Source organism: Choloepus didactylus, chromosome 18, assembly GCF_015220235.1.
Source record: "Choloepus didactylus isolate mChoDid1 chromosome 18, mChoDid1.pri, whole genome shotgun sequence".
Lineage (NCBI taxonomy): Eukaryota > Metazoa > Chordata > Mammalia > Pilosa > Megalonychidae > Choloepus > Choloepus didactylus.
Window position 1 is genome coordinate 53,960,057 of NC_051324.1, and position 16,263 is coordinate 53,976,319.

The 16,263-nt window shown below is 37.5% G+C and overlaps 1 protein-coding gene across 4 annotated transcripts in view; it reads right to left on the reverse strand.

Annotated features, from left to right (window-relative positions):
- GJC1 (gap junction protein gamma 1) overlaps nt 1–15,938 on the reverse strand; it is a 50,220-nt gene extending 34,282 nt beyond the window's left edge. For 2 of the 4 annotated variants that reach the window (XM_037809361.1, XM_037809357.1), the window contains exon 1: nt 14,718–14,916. The gene's annotated coding sequence lies outside the window, so the exon portion shown is untranslated. Of the gene's footprint in view, nt 1–14,717; nt 14,917–15,238; nt 15,444–15,802 lie in introns of those variants that run through there. The other 2 variants (XM_037809360.1, XM_037809358.1) reach the window with 2 other exon arrangements.
- Between the last annotated feature and the right edge of the window lie 325 nt (nt 15,939–16,263).

Below are 16,263 nucleotides of genomic sequence, written 5' to 3' on the forward strand. Positions count from 1 at the left end.
TGCAGAGGCCCTGAAATAGCATACTGAGGACCCTGAAATTAGAGCATGTAAGTAATGGGGAGTCATTGAAGTTTTACAGTAATGTTCCTCAAATGTGGTCCACAGATCAATTTCATCAAAAGTATCCAGAGTACATGTTGAAAATGCTGATTCTTACATCTTACCCCCGACTCCCAAGCCCAATGAATCAGAATTTAACCAATCTTCTATGGTTAGACATTTAAGTTGTTTACAATGTTTTGTTACTATACTTATACCTTTGCATACATGTCCAATTACAGATTTTGGATAAATTTCTAAAAGATTTGTGAGTCAACAGTTATGCGAATTAACTACTCCACAGGGAAATGCTTTACTCTGTAGTTTATCTGGTTCCTTTTTTCCCATTACTCTCTTTACTATAATGTTAGCCAATAAAATATTATTAATAAAAAAATAACTTTTATATGTCGTTGGAAAAGTCCTTCTAATTGACTCATACAAAAAAAAGTCCCCAAGGTTTCAAATCAACAGCATAACTCAGCCTATAAATTTTTAATGCTCGCTAAACAATAAAAACCAAGAAATTAAAATTTTAAAATACAAATTGCTGTTCTAAATGTTCTGCAAATACAACAAACAAGACCAAATGTGTCAGAGTCAAGTTTTAATCTCCTAATTAAACAAACAAAAAAGTACAACAGATAGACCATATATTTTTTCCCCTTTTAAAATAGCTTTATTGAGTTATGATTGACATGTTTAAAGGGGTCAGTTTAAGAAGAGAAAAGCCTTTAGCAAGAATTACAGCCTCATGGTCCTGGACTGAGGGGAGCTCCCAGAGTCCTCCACACTAGAGTCAGACCTCTGGACAGACTTGGGCAGACCTTATTTTTAAATCTTAATTTCTTTTCTAAACAATAACAAAATCCAGAGTGAACTAAAACTAACATTCTAGAAAAGTGATTCACAATCTTGATTCTGTGAAACAGAGAAAGAGCAAGCACTGGAAAAGGAGCCAAGAGATTCTAATCCCAGATCTGATCCAGGCACTTCAGGAATAAGTTATTTCTTTCCAGTTTTTCATTTGTGAAATAAAGAATATCAGATTAGATTTCTAAATTCCCTTCCCTTCTCTAATGTCTGCTGAAAATTACCTCAGGCAGAGTCAAATTCATAAAACAACCAGCAAATTAGGTGGAATTCAGAACTCTAGGGATAGGAAAGAAGTAGAGTAAAGGCAGTGAAATTAATAAGATGATGTCATATTTTCAAAAGAGCATTCCCTGGACAATCATCCCTGAAAATCTGTGGGCTAAACTAAAAAATTTCAAAGTTGACTCACCATGATTTCAAAGCTAAATATTAACTATTTGGGCATCCCAGATCATGATCTGAGCAATCCATTAAGAATTCCGCTAGTGAGACATCTCTCAATGACACTGTTTTACATGCAGAGACAAGGACTCAATTAAAGGGTTTACAGTGAAGTGTTGTTTAATTGTAACATTTTAAGTGGAAGTTAATTCTGCGTGAGTGATAACAGATGTTTAATAACCAGCTAGTGACAATTTCTAAGCAAAATCATTATGGCAGCTAATCAGCAAACAGTAATTTGTTTTACAAACATGAAAACAACTTGTTTTCAAAAGAGTGCCTGGCTATGGGCAATATTTGAGACTCATAAAATATAATTTGTTGTGAAGAAAATAATAAAACCTAATGGAGAGAATATATTTTGAAAACCTTGGCTCGATTAACCAACAAGGAAAAAAAAACGCATCATTGTGGACTGAAGTATCAATCTGTGCTGGCAAAAAGCCATTCTATTTGCATGTAAGAACCTTCAGGAACCAGCTGGAGAAATATGGGGGAACATGGGATAATGAATTCATTCACAATGTATCATAAGTGGTATTGTCTTCATGCAAAAAGGATGGTATTGGTACTCTTGTCCAAAACAGCCTAACTTAATATCAAACAAACTTTTCTGAACAATGCAGAGTACAGGAAAACAATTATCTCCAGGGCAAAATGAAAACAAATATTTAATATTCCAAAATGACTAGATTCATAATACCAAATTTCCAAAAACATACACTAATAGCACAACTTTTATGGAAGTTATCTTAGCAGTACTTAACAAGAACTTTATAAAATGTTTATATCCTTCAATCAGTAATTCCATATATAGGAATTCATCCTAAATAAATGCCCAACAAATGAATAATTTTAAATAATATATGACATAACCTCTAATGGAATACTGTAGAACCAATATAAATCTTTTATTTTAATCTGTTTTCAAACAGAGATCACAAAATTCAAACAAAATTTATAATCATATAGTGGTCACCTAGGCCTGGGAAGGAAAGGGGGCAATGGGGAATGACTGCTAGTGGGATGGGATTTTTTTTGTATGGAAGATGAAAATGTTCTAAAATTAGATTGTGGTGATAGTTGCACAACTCTGTGAATATTCTAAAAGCATTCAATTGTACACTGTAAATGGGTGAATTGTATGGTGTGTGAATCATATTTCAATAAAGCTGTTTTTAAAAAGCTTAAATGTCTTGAGACTAGTGAAGTGACAGAAGTAACCAAAAACAGGAAAACAGGACCTAGAGTAAATGGAGAACACAGACACCACCTAAAGAGGGCTACTGTTCATTAGCTCCAGCTCTGGGAATGCTACCAGCCTCAATCTGGATTTTTACATGAAATCTGATTTTTTGGCAAACTTTTGGTTTAAAGATGTGTACAGAAACATGCACAAATATAAGTGTACAGCTCAACCAATTTTCACAAACTAAACACACCTATGTAACCATCATGGAGATCAAGATCAAAACATTACCAACCATCCAGAGCCACTGTCATGTCCCTTACTATCCAAGGGACTTCTAACAGCACAGAACAGTGCCAAGGCCAACCTTGGCAAAACTGATATTTTGGACAATTCTTTGTTGTGGGGGACTTTCCTATGGGTTGCAGGATGTTTTGCAGCATCCCTGGCCTCTACCCACTAGATGCCAAGTTGTGACAACCAAAATATCTCTAGACATTGCCAAACATCTCTTGGGGAACAAAAATTCACCCCCCACTGAGAATCATTGATTTAACTTGTTTTTGAACTTTATATAAATGAAATCATATAAAATGGACTTATTATTTGGACCATCTTGTATCAGAATCAAAGAATATACTCTCATGTCTGGCTTCTTCTGCTCAACATCTATTGATGGTCACCTATCTTGTTGACTTTACTCTAGCTTGTTCATTCTCTCTGCTTTATCATATTGCCATTGTGTAACTATATCACAATACATCCAATGTACCGCTGCTGGGCATGAGTAGTTTCCAGTTTGAGGCTATGAATGCTGCTAGGAACATTCCATATACATCTTTTGGTGAACATACATGGACATTTCTGTTGAACACCTAGAAGCAACATTGGAAGATCATATGGTATGTGCACATTGGCAGCTTTAGTAACTAGTATTTTCCCTAAGTGGTTGTATCAATTTACAGTCCTAAATATCTCCTGGTTATTTTTTTACATTGGCAACTAAGAGGAAAAAAACATTAAACAATATTGAGTCAAATATCCAGATGAAACCTATTAATTTGTGACCCATTTCAAGAGACTATTTCATTATGTGGGAAAACGTTCATATATAAAGTGATATAAAAAAAAAAACAACCCACAATATAATATATCTGAATCGAAATACACACCAACATTAATTAATAGGTTTCTCTTCTCTTTTATACGCTTTTTAGTATTTTCTAAAACAAACTTTAATAATGACAAGACTTTACTAAAAAAGCAAAAAAGCCCTGACAGAAATTTAAAAAGTAGGTTGTGTATAAAAGTCACTATATTAGCACACATCCATAAAGACTTAATTAACAGAAAAGTAAATATTATACCCAAGCCTTGCTATAGCTCAGCTCTTGGTATTTATACTACAAAACTATCTCTCAGAACCTTTGGTTCAGTTACTAAAACCTTGGATATGTGGGTCCAAGACAGAACTGACATAAAATTCCACTCTAGAGTAAAATACAGGTTAGTGAGGCCAGAAGATAATTCTTTTTTTTTTTTTTTATTATTACCGATCACTTTATTTGAATTTATCCATTGATATATATTACTTTGACATATCATTTTATAACCTATTTTTAAATTTAATATCTATTCATGTCATTAGAATTCTGAAGCATACTTTTAGATATGGAGTATCCTATTTTTTTTTTTAATTCAGTTTTATTGAAATATATTCACAAACCATACAGTCATCCATGGTATACAATCAACTGTTCACAGTATGATCATATAGTTATGCGAGAAGATAATTCTTAATTGTAAAAAGTTTTAAAACTTTACTTCATATTTTATCTATAATGTTGTGGGCTGTTTTTTTTTAACTTAAAAAAAGGAAAAATGAAAAAGCAATTGCTGTTCAGTGATATAATCCAAAGACCAATAACAAATGCCCAAATTTTAGCAGCCAAATTTAAGCCTTGGATAACTACAGGGGAACAATATACAGCAAAAGACAAAAGTTCCTAGCACAGATGTACCATTAATAATTGTGGTATCACCTTCTCATCTATTGCAAAGGATAGTAGTGCTCTGACACCACCTCGCATACAGCAGCTTAGTATCACAATGCTGCTATTCTCACTCCCTTAGAGATCCACTACAAAATGGCCCAGAAGCAACAAAGAAAATTAACACTCCCAATATTCTCTTGAATTATACAAATTACACAGCTGTTGCCACTGTTCCTTACTGGTTGAGTGTCTAATATTGTGCAGTTAGGAGGAGTTACTTTTATTTAAGAAATCAATTATTAAAACAGCTATCAAAAACTTAACCTCCATTACAAGTGAATTCTATTAAATGTTTACTTGACATGAAAAAAAAAAAAAAAACTTCATACTTCCTGTTCTAATCATGTTTTCATTTCTCTCCACTGAAAAAAAAATTCCATTGTGCTAAGAATTTCCCTACGAGATTCAGTACAAACACAGATTCTATCTCCCTAGAGAAATAGTATTAATACATAGCCCTACAAGGATTTTTTTTTTTAATCAAAAAGAAAAAAAAAATATGCTACTTTGAGGCCACTATTCCAAGCACTGATCTCCTAACTCCACTTCCATATCAAGCACAAGAAACTATGTTGATAAACACTTTCAAATCACCAAGGCAAAAAACAGTCGTTTTTCCAGACAGGGAAAAAAAAAAGCAGCAGGAAATGAAGTTATTAACTATTAAGAACATTCTACCTGGGGTTCAAAATGCTAGGGCTGCTGTGAATTTCTCATTCAACTGGTAAGCATAATAAACTGGTAACCAAGATAAATCCACTCGACTGAATACTTTGCAAGCTGTGCAAATAATTTTCCTCCCAGGATATACTTCGAATCATAAACATATTTTTCCATCCTCTTTTCTGAGTTCGGAGTATAAATGGATACAATGGCTTGAGATTGAACAATTCAATTAACAAAGTAATACACACTCCCCCTCCCCTTAATTTCTAATAATTTTCCCAAATGTAAAAGCAAGCTTTCCTTTCCAAGCGAATCTGAGAAGTACACTTCTGTTTGAACTACCCAACCTATAATTCAAAGCTTTCACTCTGGATACCAGGGACATCTACTCCTAAATAGGAATGTGGGGTCACAGCAAGCTATTTGATTTAGAGACACAAAGAACAAATTCCTTTTCAGAAAGAGAATGTGGTCCCTCTCACTTAAGAATTTTCTATACAAATCTAGATAGGACAATCAGGTCTTTTAAAAACAGACACTAAGAACTAACACTTCTGACATTATAAGCTTAAAAATCATTATGTTAAACAACAACAACAGCTTTATCACACACATCTTCCAAAAACACGCTTACGGTTTCATAGATTCCTAAACTATTAATGCCATAAGTCAAACTTTAGAGATGGGAAAGGCCAGTGGTGCCCAAATTTTTGAGTCTAGAGGACCTTTACGTAATACCAAAGATTTGCTGGAGCCTTACAAAATAGTAGTTATATATTTATTATCCATTCTGGGAAAACACATAAAGATAAAACATATAAACTGGTAAATTTTGAAATGAATCTGTAGTTTATTAATTATACCAGCATTTACATATACATGTGACAGTCATAAAAATTTGTAAGATATTATTATGCAGCTCACAGATAATAACTGCATGGATTCTAAGGTTGCCTTGCAATTAGCCTGCAGTGGCCCACTGTCTGACACCATAGTATGAGATTACTATCCTCATTTTGCTAAAGATGATACTAAACATAAGATGATTCAGTTCCCCACAGAGAGCGTCTTTGTTGCTCAGATGTGTCCCCCTCTCTCTCTAAGCCCACTCGGCAGGTGAACTCACTACCCTTCCCCCTACATGGCACATGACACCCAGGGATGTAAACCCCGCTGGCAACACGAGAAATGACTCCTGGAGATGAGCCTGGACCCAGCACTGTGGGATTGGGAGGATCTTCTTGACCAAAAGAGGGAAGAGAGATGTAACAAAATAAGGTTCCAGTGGCTGAGAGGTTTCAAACGGAGTCAAGAGGTCACTGTGGAGGGTATTCTTATGCGCTGTATAGAAATCAATTTTCAGTTTTTAGTGTGTTGGAATGGCTAGAGGAAAATACCTGAAGCTGTCAAACTGCAACCCAGTGACCTTAATTCTTGAAGACAATTGTATAACTACGTAGCTTAAACTGTGTGACTGTGTGATTGTGAAAACCCTGTGGCTCACACTCCTTTTATCCAGTATAGGGACAGGTGAGTGGAAGAATAGGGAAAAAATTAGATTAAGAATAGGATGCGATGGAGGGGATGGAAAGATTGCTTTTATTTTTATTTTGGAGTAAGGAAAAGGCTCAAAAATTGATTCTGGTGATTAACACACAAATGTATGATGATATTAGGAATAACTGATTGTACACTGTGGATAGGGTGTGTGAATATATCTTAATTAAACTGTATTAAAAAAAAGTAAATGAACAATGGGGGAGGAGGGGAATGGGATGTTTTGAATGTTCTTTTTTCTTCAATCTTTATTTTTTGGATAATGAAAATGTCCAAAGTTTGTGGTGATGAATGCACAACTATATGACGATACTTTATCATATACTTTGATTGTAAGCTCTGAATGACTGTACACTTTGAATGATTGTATGTTTTGTGATAATATCTCAATAAAATTGCATAAAAAAGACAACTCACTTAAGGCCATACAACTAATTAATTACGAATCCTAGAATATTAACTAAGGACCCAAAAATTTAATGATCTTTTTGCCATATTACATGGGTTTAGTGTTTCATTTCATGTTCAAGCCATGCAGAAAATCAATGGAAAAGTTGACAGTGACATGCCAACAATACAAATATAGCTGAAGAAAATCTCCCACTTGCAATAGCAACAAATAGAGGAAATACTTAAGAATAAGCCTAAAAAAAAAAAAAGCCTAATAAACGTGCAAAATCTAAATGAACATTTAAAAATACTATCAAGGAATATGAAAGATTTAAATAACTGTTATTCGATAGGAAAGCCATTGTAAGACATTAGTTCTCCCTAAATTAATATAAAATATAATGCAATCTATTGTATCTGAAATACCAACAGGATTTCCATGGAAAACCAGACAAACTGATTCTAAAGTTAACATGAAAAAAATAAATAGTAAGAATGGTTGGGAAATTTCTGAAAGAGTGATGAGGGCACACAAGTCCCTCCAGATACATACTACAATGTGTGCTGGTTTGAATCTGTTATGGACCCCAGAAAAGAAAATGTTGTTTTAATCCATTCTTGTGGGGGCAGACCTATCGTGGGTGGGATCTTTTGGTTAGGCTATTTCAGTGGAGATGTGACCCAGCCCATTCAAGGTGGGTCTTAATCCTTTACTAGAGTCCTTGGTGAAGAGAAAAGACAGTAAAAGCCCAGAGAGCTGAGAGAGAAATGCACAGAGACATTTTGGAGACAGCCATTAAAACCAGCACCAGGAGAGAAGGACCAGGGATTATCGCCATGTGCCTTCCCATGTGACAGAGGAACCCCAGATTCTAGCATCCTTTTCTCAGAGAAGGTATCTTCCTCTTGATGCCTTAATTTGGACATTTTCATGGCCTTAGAAATGTAAATTTGTAACCTAACAAATCCCCTTTGAAAAAGCCAATCCCTTTCTGGTTTATTGCATTCCAGCAGCTTTAGCAAACTGAAACATAAAGCTATACTAATTTTAAAAGGTAGAACTGGCACAAAGATTGGCAGATCAATGGAACAAAACAGAAAAGAAATTCCAGAAGAAGCAAATACATGTGGGAATTTAATGTACGATAAAGATGGCATTTCAAATCAATGGGAAAAAAAAGAATATTCGATAAGTGATATTCCACTGAATTCCAGATGGATCAAAGATTTTAAATAACAAATAAAACCACAGATTTTCTAGAAGAAAACATGAAAAAAGTTTTAAAATAATCTGAGCAGGGAAGGTCTCTTTAAAATGACGTAAAACCTGGACGTCAAATGAAAGGACCAACAAATTCAATTCTATGAAATTTCTGAAATGCAAAAAACACCTGTAACAACTCAAAAGAAATTTGATATGCTTAAAAATGTTTCAGTTCTTAGACTAAAAGGCTAATTTCTCTGATACATAAAGAGTCCAACAGATTAATAATGAAAAAGATCACTCAACAGAAAAATGTGCAATGGATATGAAGACAGTTCCTAGAAAAATATAAATGGCCTTTAATAATAAATATGAAAATATATTCACCCTCATTCGTAATTAGAGATTCGCAAAGTAAACCTACACTGATGCTATTTTCCATTTAATTTGATAACAGATCATTGGCAACTGTGTACCAAAAGAGGGACTCTGTAAATTAGTAGTGGAGTAAACTGGTACAGTGTCTTCAGAGGACAATTTGAAAATAACCATCAAAATTGAAAATGCACATACCTTTTGACCTAGCAATTTCAACTCTCAATATTTATCTTACAGATATGCTCACAGACTAACAAAATAATGTACAGGGATATTCTCCGCAGCAGTCAATAATAGGCTGGAAGCAACCTAAAAGTTAATCAGTTAAGGGACTGAGTAAACAAATTATGGCACATCTGGTAGCTAAAAGAATGAGGTAGCTCTATGAAACAAACTCTAAAGTACATTAGTGAAAAAGGCAGGATATAGAACAGTGTGTATAGCAAGCAACCATTTACAGGGAGAGGAATATTCTATAATGCATGGAATATCTCTGGAAGGATTAATAAAAAAAACTGGAAAAAATAATTGCCTCTGGGTAAAAAAATTGGTGGTTGAGTGTCAGAAAGAAAATAAAGGGAGACTTCCTTTTCGCTGTATATCCTTTTATACCTTTTGGATTTTGTACCATTTAATGCACTATCTACTCCAAAAATATTTTTAAAAGGCAATGAAATGAAATACTCAAGAACAAAACTGCCAACTTCAACCTCAATGTATAAATGCATAAAATGTCCCCAGTTTCTCAGGACATTAACTAGACTGACCCTTGGCTCAACAAAAGGGGAAAAAAATAATATTAGAACTAGATTTGGTATGTCAAAGAAAAAAAATCTAATCTTCTATTTCTTTATTCTACTTGATAGCCTGCCTTAAGCTTAGCAATGCTCATCTTCTTGGCAGGTGGGACTCACCATTGTTGTGCATACTACACCAAAGGTAACCATTGTATTTTTGGGCTATTAAAACTGCTGAAGATTGGTCAGGCCCTGGCTATTAATAAGTTTACATCAATAAGCATTTAATAAGGAACTAGCACAGTATTGGTATGTAAGACCAATAAAGCAGAAAAACAGAAAATAATGAGATTTCTAGTCAGAAGCATAAAAGTTTTTTCAGAAGTAATTTCACTACCAGTAGCAACTACAATTAAAAAAGAAATGAGTAGACACAAAAAATTGAATACACAAATCAACGATAAGCTAGGTGCTAGAAATATCTGGGTATCAAAGATAGGCACTGCTCCTGATTTATCCAGGGCTTTAAAGAACAGGCAACAGAAGTTCAGACAAGTGACATGATTCAATTTGTATTATATAAGGACATTCTAGCTCATAATACATTTTTTTTTCATTTTTAATTGAGATATATTCACATACCATGCGGTCATACAAAGCGTACATTCAATTGTTCACAGTACCATTATACAGTTGTGTGTTCATCACCAAAATTAATTTTTGAACATTTTCATTACCACACACACAAAAATAATAAGAATAAAAATTAAAGTGAAAAAAGAACAATTAAATTTAAAAAGAACACTGGGTGCCTCTTTTTTTGTTTGTTTGTTTTTTGTTTTGCCTCCATTTTTCTACTTATCCATCCATACACTGGACAAAGGGGATTGTGGTCCACATGGCTTTCCCAATCACATTGTCACCCCTTATTAGCTACATTTTTATACAATCAACTTCAAGATTCATGGGTTCTGGGTTGCAGTTTGATAGTTTCAGGTATTTACTGCTAGTTATTCCAATTCACCAGAACCTAAAAAGGTTGTCCATATTGTGCGTAAGAGTGCCCTCCAAGAGTGACCTCTCGGCTCCTTTTGGAATCTCTCTGCCACTGACGCTTATTTCATTTCCTTTCACATCCCCCTTTTGGTCAGGAAGATGTTCTCCATCCCACAATGCCAGGTCCAGATTTCCCCCCGGGAGTCATATTCCACGTTATAATACATTTTTTAAAAGAATGAATGAGGAAAGACCCCTTAGAAATGACGATAGTCTTAGGAAGAGGAGGTGTCCTAGGATGGGGAGAATGAAGGTGAAGAGTAATCTCAAGAGTCTGGCATTAGTAAGTAATTGATGTAGCCACTTATTAAGACAGGGAACAATGAAGAAAGTTTAGGTACGGACCCAAGAGTTTTCAGGTTAATAAGTCAATTTGAGGTGCTTCTGAGTATCTTAGTGGAAATATTGAACAGCAGCTGTGTTCACAAAAGGGGTCTGGTCTAGAGATAGAAATTTGGGAGTCTTCAAAATGTAGATGATAACTGAAGCCACAGAATGGATAAGATTAGAGTGAGACGAGTGTAAGACTAATGACCAAAACTTGAGAAAGACCATCAATTAAAGGTCTGGTTGAGCATCATTTCTGTGAATCAGTTTCTTTATCTGTAAAATATGGATTATGAAAATACCCCCAAGGCTGTTAAAGCATTAAATGAGTTAGTTCCTGTGGATTACTTAGTACATAGTAAATGTTAGCTATTTCTGTATCATCACATGCCTAATATATTTGCTCTCTATTCTTCCTTTTATCAAAACTAGCTCTCAGAAATGAATCTGATGTGCACTGATCTCATAGAATTTGTTTTTCTCATAGAGGGTTTCTCAAATTGTAAAATTCCTGGTAAGGAGGTATTTGGAGGGGTAGGAGAGTCTCAGAACTCACTGAATTCAATTAGTACTCCATCTATACAAGTTACAGCTACGTAAAAATGTGGAGGAATTAATTCAGACTTTGAGAAGTATCTGAAGAGATGGGGATGAAGGGAAATCAGTTTTCATCTTTGAATTAAATAGCCATTTTAAGGCGAGCAACAAGGCTCCCTTATCCCCATTTTGAACATGTGCAATCAATGAGTCCACAGTGTTTCATCTTTAACCATGTCCCCCAGCGTGTCAACCCTTTCACTTTTACTTATAAATAACTCACAATCAGTTGATCTCACCAACATACTATCCTTAAAAAAAAAAAAAAAAGGAAAAAAAATCCAGTAGAGAAAGAGGGGGAAAAAGCCTGAAGGAACAGCTAGAGAGGAAAGAGGGAAGACTAGAACCCAAGAGAAGAGTATCTCAGGAAGGAAAGTTCTGAATCCAAATAAACACCAACTCTAGATGTGCTATTAGGAATTCAAGGTTCAAGAATGCAAGAATGAATCAAAGGGAGTACCCTAAAAATGGACAAGGCCCAGCTCCACTTTACTCTGAATATTTCCAAAAGGAATTTTATAACTCATTATGAAAGAGTAAATTCAGTTAAATTGATAAATCCTCCAAAGATGTAGATGCAAATAATCTTTATAACTATTTGAAAGTTGAATACAATTTGGAGATTAGAGGTTAAGAATAGGGATATAGGAAGTTTATTCTATTTCTATAGAGAGGGGAAAAAAATCAAAATTTACTCTGAATTTTATACTTCTTTTTGTTTCAAAGATTTTAAGTAATTTCCAGATGGCTAAACCTTTAACATGTTAAAACTATAAGCATTTTGAAGGCAAAAACCATATATCTTTGTATCATCTTTGTTTCTTCAGCATATACCTCAGTGCCTGATATACAAGAAACACTCGATAAAAAAAAGTTCACTGAATATGAATAAATGGGCACCATAACTCTTTTTTCTAAACTGTTCTGTGTTGGTGCTACACCAACACAGCCCAGAACAAGCTTTAAGTGAGAGCCCTACTCATTCCACAGAACACATTTCTTTAGAAGTAAACGAGTTATCTGCAAAGGGGTCTTGTCCTTGTCTTGGGAAAAATCCTTTGGGCAACACATTCCATAGGTCTGAATCATAAATGCTTATTGTCAAGGATGTATGCCAGTACTGACTAATTGCTCATTCATTCTTGAGTTGTGGAAAATAACAGTGCTCAGGCTAAGAGAATAAGACAACACATTTGAAAAGGTCCTTATTTCCACACAAGCTAAATGATGAACTTGTTAGTTACAGAATGTTTGGAAAACAACTGTTAACACTTAGCCGATATAACAGTTCAGAATTGTTTTCTATGTCTAAGTTTCAGGTTAATGATATCAGCCAAAATCTATTTTCTCACACCTATTCAAAGGAATGGTCTTCAAAAGCCAAGAGTAATCACTATTCATTCTTTGTCTAAATTTTTATCAGATATTTTTGACAGGAGCCACACTGTTTTTATACTGCAAGAAAACCATGAATTCAAAAATGCTAAGTAATTATGCCCCCTATCCAGATTCATTAAAATAAGGGGTAGGGGGAAGAGGGATAACACAGCTCATCAATTTTGAACTGTGAACAAACTTCAAATAAAAACAATGGTCTTTAGAATATGCTTCAAAAAGTTCTTGGAACTCATTACTTCCCCTAAATTGGGCATGGAACAACACTATGTACTTAATTCAAAAATGTTGCTCTGGATTTTAATTACATACCTTGTATTTTAGGATACAAATTGTTGAACTGATGAATGAACCTGGAGCTAATGGGGGGGGGGGGTAAACCTTTTCCTTTGGCTGATTTATACAAACAAGACGAACAGCACTTAAAAGTAAGACTGTTATGTTGGAGATAGACTAATTTCTTAAATCTTTCAGATTAAAGCCTGAAACTCAATGCCACCTCCATGAACTGAATAATAGCAAGTTATTGGGTCCTATGCTTCTTTTTAAGAGAACTGTGGTCACCCAGAGCAATTAGAAAACGAATTCTAAGTCAAAAAACCTAAAGCGAAGTTACAAGTGTCCACCTTTGGAAAGAATGTAATGTTTTGGAAAAGCGAGTAATGATTTAAAACAAGTAGTAAATAATATTTAACCATCACCAATTAGGATAAATTTTTAAAAGTGAGTTTCAATATAACTTCTATATATTCTCTTCAAAATGTCCTCTGACTACAACTCTCTGCTTACAAAGATAGGCAAAAACTAAGAAGCAGATTTGTTTGCCTGAGCCTTTTAACTTTCACCCAGAAGAGTTAGCTCATATTTCTTTAATTCTGCCATCACATAATACATAAGAAATCCTAAGCAATTGCAATATACAACTCTACACTGAATTCCAAAAATTATCAGCAAACTTAACCACAAATCACAATATTTTTATTCAAGAGCCTGGAATTAAGTTTATTTTTGCATTCTTATTCGGAATAGCCTCTTTAGAGGGAAAAGGTTTTGAGCCCTAAATTACATTATTAATCCCTTTTTCTCCTACAGATGTTAATGTTCTGGCGATATGCTGCTCTCTGGCTATCAGGAAATTAAAATTCCTTTCATTTATGTATTTTGAATTTTCATAGCGCTTTCACAGAGATTCACTTTAACATATACACAACACAAACGCATAATATTTTAAACCTTATCAAGCTTACAGGGTAACACTGATCCACATCTTATTCTAACTTAATTTATTCTACAAAGTATAGTGTTGATACTAACAAAATAAAGCATTTTAGCTCAATGAAATCTGTGCCATCGCCAGTTCTTAATGAACAAAACTTCCTTCAAATGATAAAATCAAACACCCGCATTTTAGAAAGTAAAAGTAATCCCAATCTTGTAAACGATCGCAAAAAAAAAAAAAAAAAAAAAATTAAACCGACTCTAAAACCACACATTCACGTAAATCTTTTCAACTCAAAGCTCCAAACGCAGCCGCCAACCACACAACTGCCCACAGTCACAGTGTTAGCGCCACCAGATTTTTGAATCTGGAGACTGAAAAGAAAAAAGAAAAAAAAAAAAAACAGCCTCCCAAAGTTTCACAAGGGGGGGGCTCATTTTAAGTAAAGAAAACGTGCTAACAGGCAGCTACCCCAGTCTCCCCACCCCCGCACACTTTCCCCCTTCCAGCCTTCGAACTAAGTCTTCTCTAAAACATTCACGGGACGATGGAATCCCAGCAGGGAGATGTTACAAGTAAGAGTAAAACAAACCGGCACGCCGCACGGTGAGATGTCAGGGGCCGAGCGGTGGGGAGACAAAGACCAGCCTGAGAAGCGACCAGGCGGCGAGGGACGGCCCCGGCGCGTCCTGTGCCCTTAACCGCCCGGAGGAGTTGCGAGCACCGCCTGGGCGCCGCCGAAGTGCGCGCCGAGGGTCCTCCGGGCTCCCGCCCCGCCCGCCGCGGGTCCCGGCACCGACTCGGCCCCCGCTGCCCGGACCCGCCCCTAAGCCGTTTTCCTCCCAATTTGGGGACCGCGCGCCTGGACAAAAGGGGAGGGCGCGCCGGGGTCGGCGGCGGGATGCGAGCGGCGACGCCCTTCGGGCTCGGCGGGAAACTCTCGGCGGCGCCCCTTTGCCTCCCCCCAAACCTCTGCCACACTTTTCCCCGGACCCCCGTTCTCCTCGGGCCCTCTTCAGGGTTCCCACAAGTTCTCCCGCCTCCTGTTCGGGCCCCGCCTCTCTCCCCCGCCCCTCCCGCTTCTCCTCAGCTAGCTCGGTAGCGGCCCCTCACCCGGCGGCGGGTTTCCCCGGAGCCGCCTCCTCCGCCGGGCCTCGGCCCGTCCCGCCGGCGGCCGCCTCATGTGCCCCGCGTCGCCATCGCCTTGGCGGCCACCCTCGTCTCTCCTCCTCCTGTTTCGCAGCCGCAGCTACCGCTGCTGCCGCCGCCGTCTTCGCCGCAGTCTCCAGCCCAGGCTGAAGCCGCTCCCGCCGCCCCGGACCCGCGGGGAGGCGCCTGCGCACTGCGCGCCGCGGTGGGGGCGGGGGCGTCCAGCTGTGGTCTGGGAGCTGGGGGCGCGCGGCACGTGGCGCTCGGGTGGGAGGGGGCGTCCCGAGGCACGCGGGCGGCGGCGCAAGCGTCCAACTTTCCGCCGTCGGGTCTGCGTGTGTTCCCAGGCGGTCCCCGACGCGGAGATGCGGCGCGGGCATGACCTATCCTCAGGGGTACTGGCCTCGCTGTGGGCACGAACCCGCCTGCAGACGGTCATTTCTTCAGAGTGTTTTCGGGTCAGGAATCTGCCGCTGGTGCGCCTCAATTTGACCGGCCCTGGAAAGGCGCCGTGAAGACAAACCTTACCTGAGTATCCCGGGTTAGTCCAAATGCACCCCGGAGGTGTCTTCCGTGCGCTCGGCCAAGACCTTGGTCCAGTGTAACGCGGGATGCTGATGCCCCTTTCGGGGTTCTGCTCCAGAATTACTGCAAGATTCTTCGGGCCCTCTATGGGTCAGCCAACCCGGCTCTTTTGAGTCGTGGCTTTTAGAGGCGTACTAGATGTTTTCGAGATCTTGGAGTTCTCTGATTAGAAAGACCCAACAGGCCATTTTCTCTTAATCCCTTGTATTACAGCAGGATCCCATCCAAAGGATTTCCAAAAAATCTTGTATACATAGGAATCTCCCTGCCTGACATGAAACTGAAAATTCCCTGAATGCTTTAAGTGGAGTGAGAGTTGACAAAACAGGAAGACCGCCTTACTAAGGAGATTGGAGAGGACTTCCTACAGTGTTTGAGAGCATCTCTGTTTCTGAATTATTATT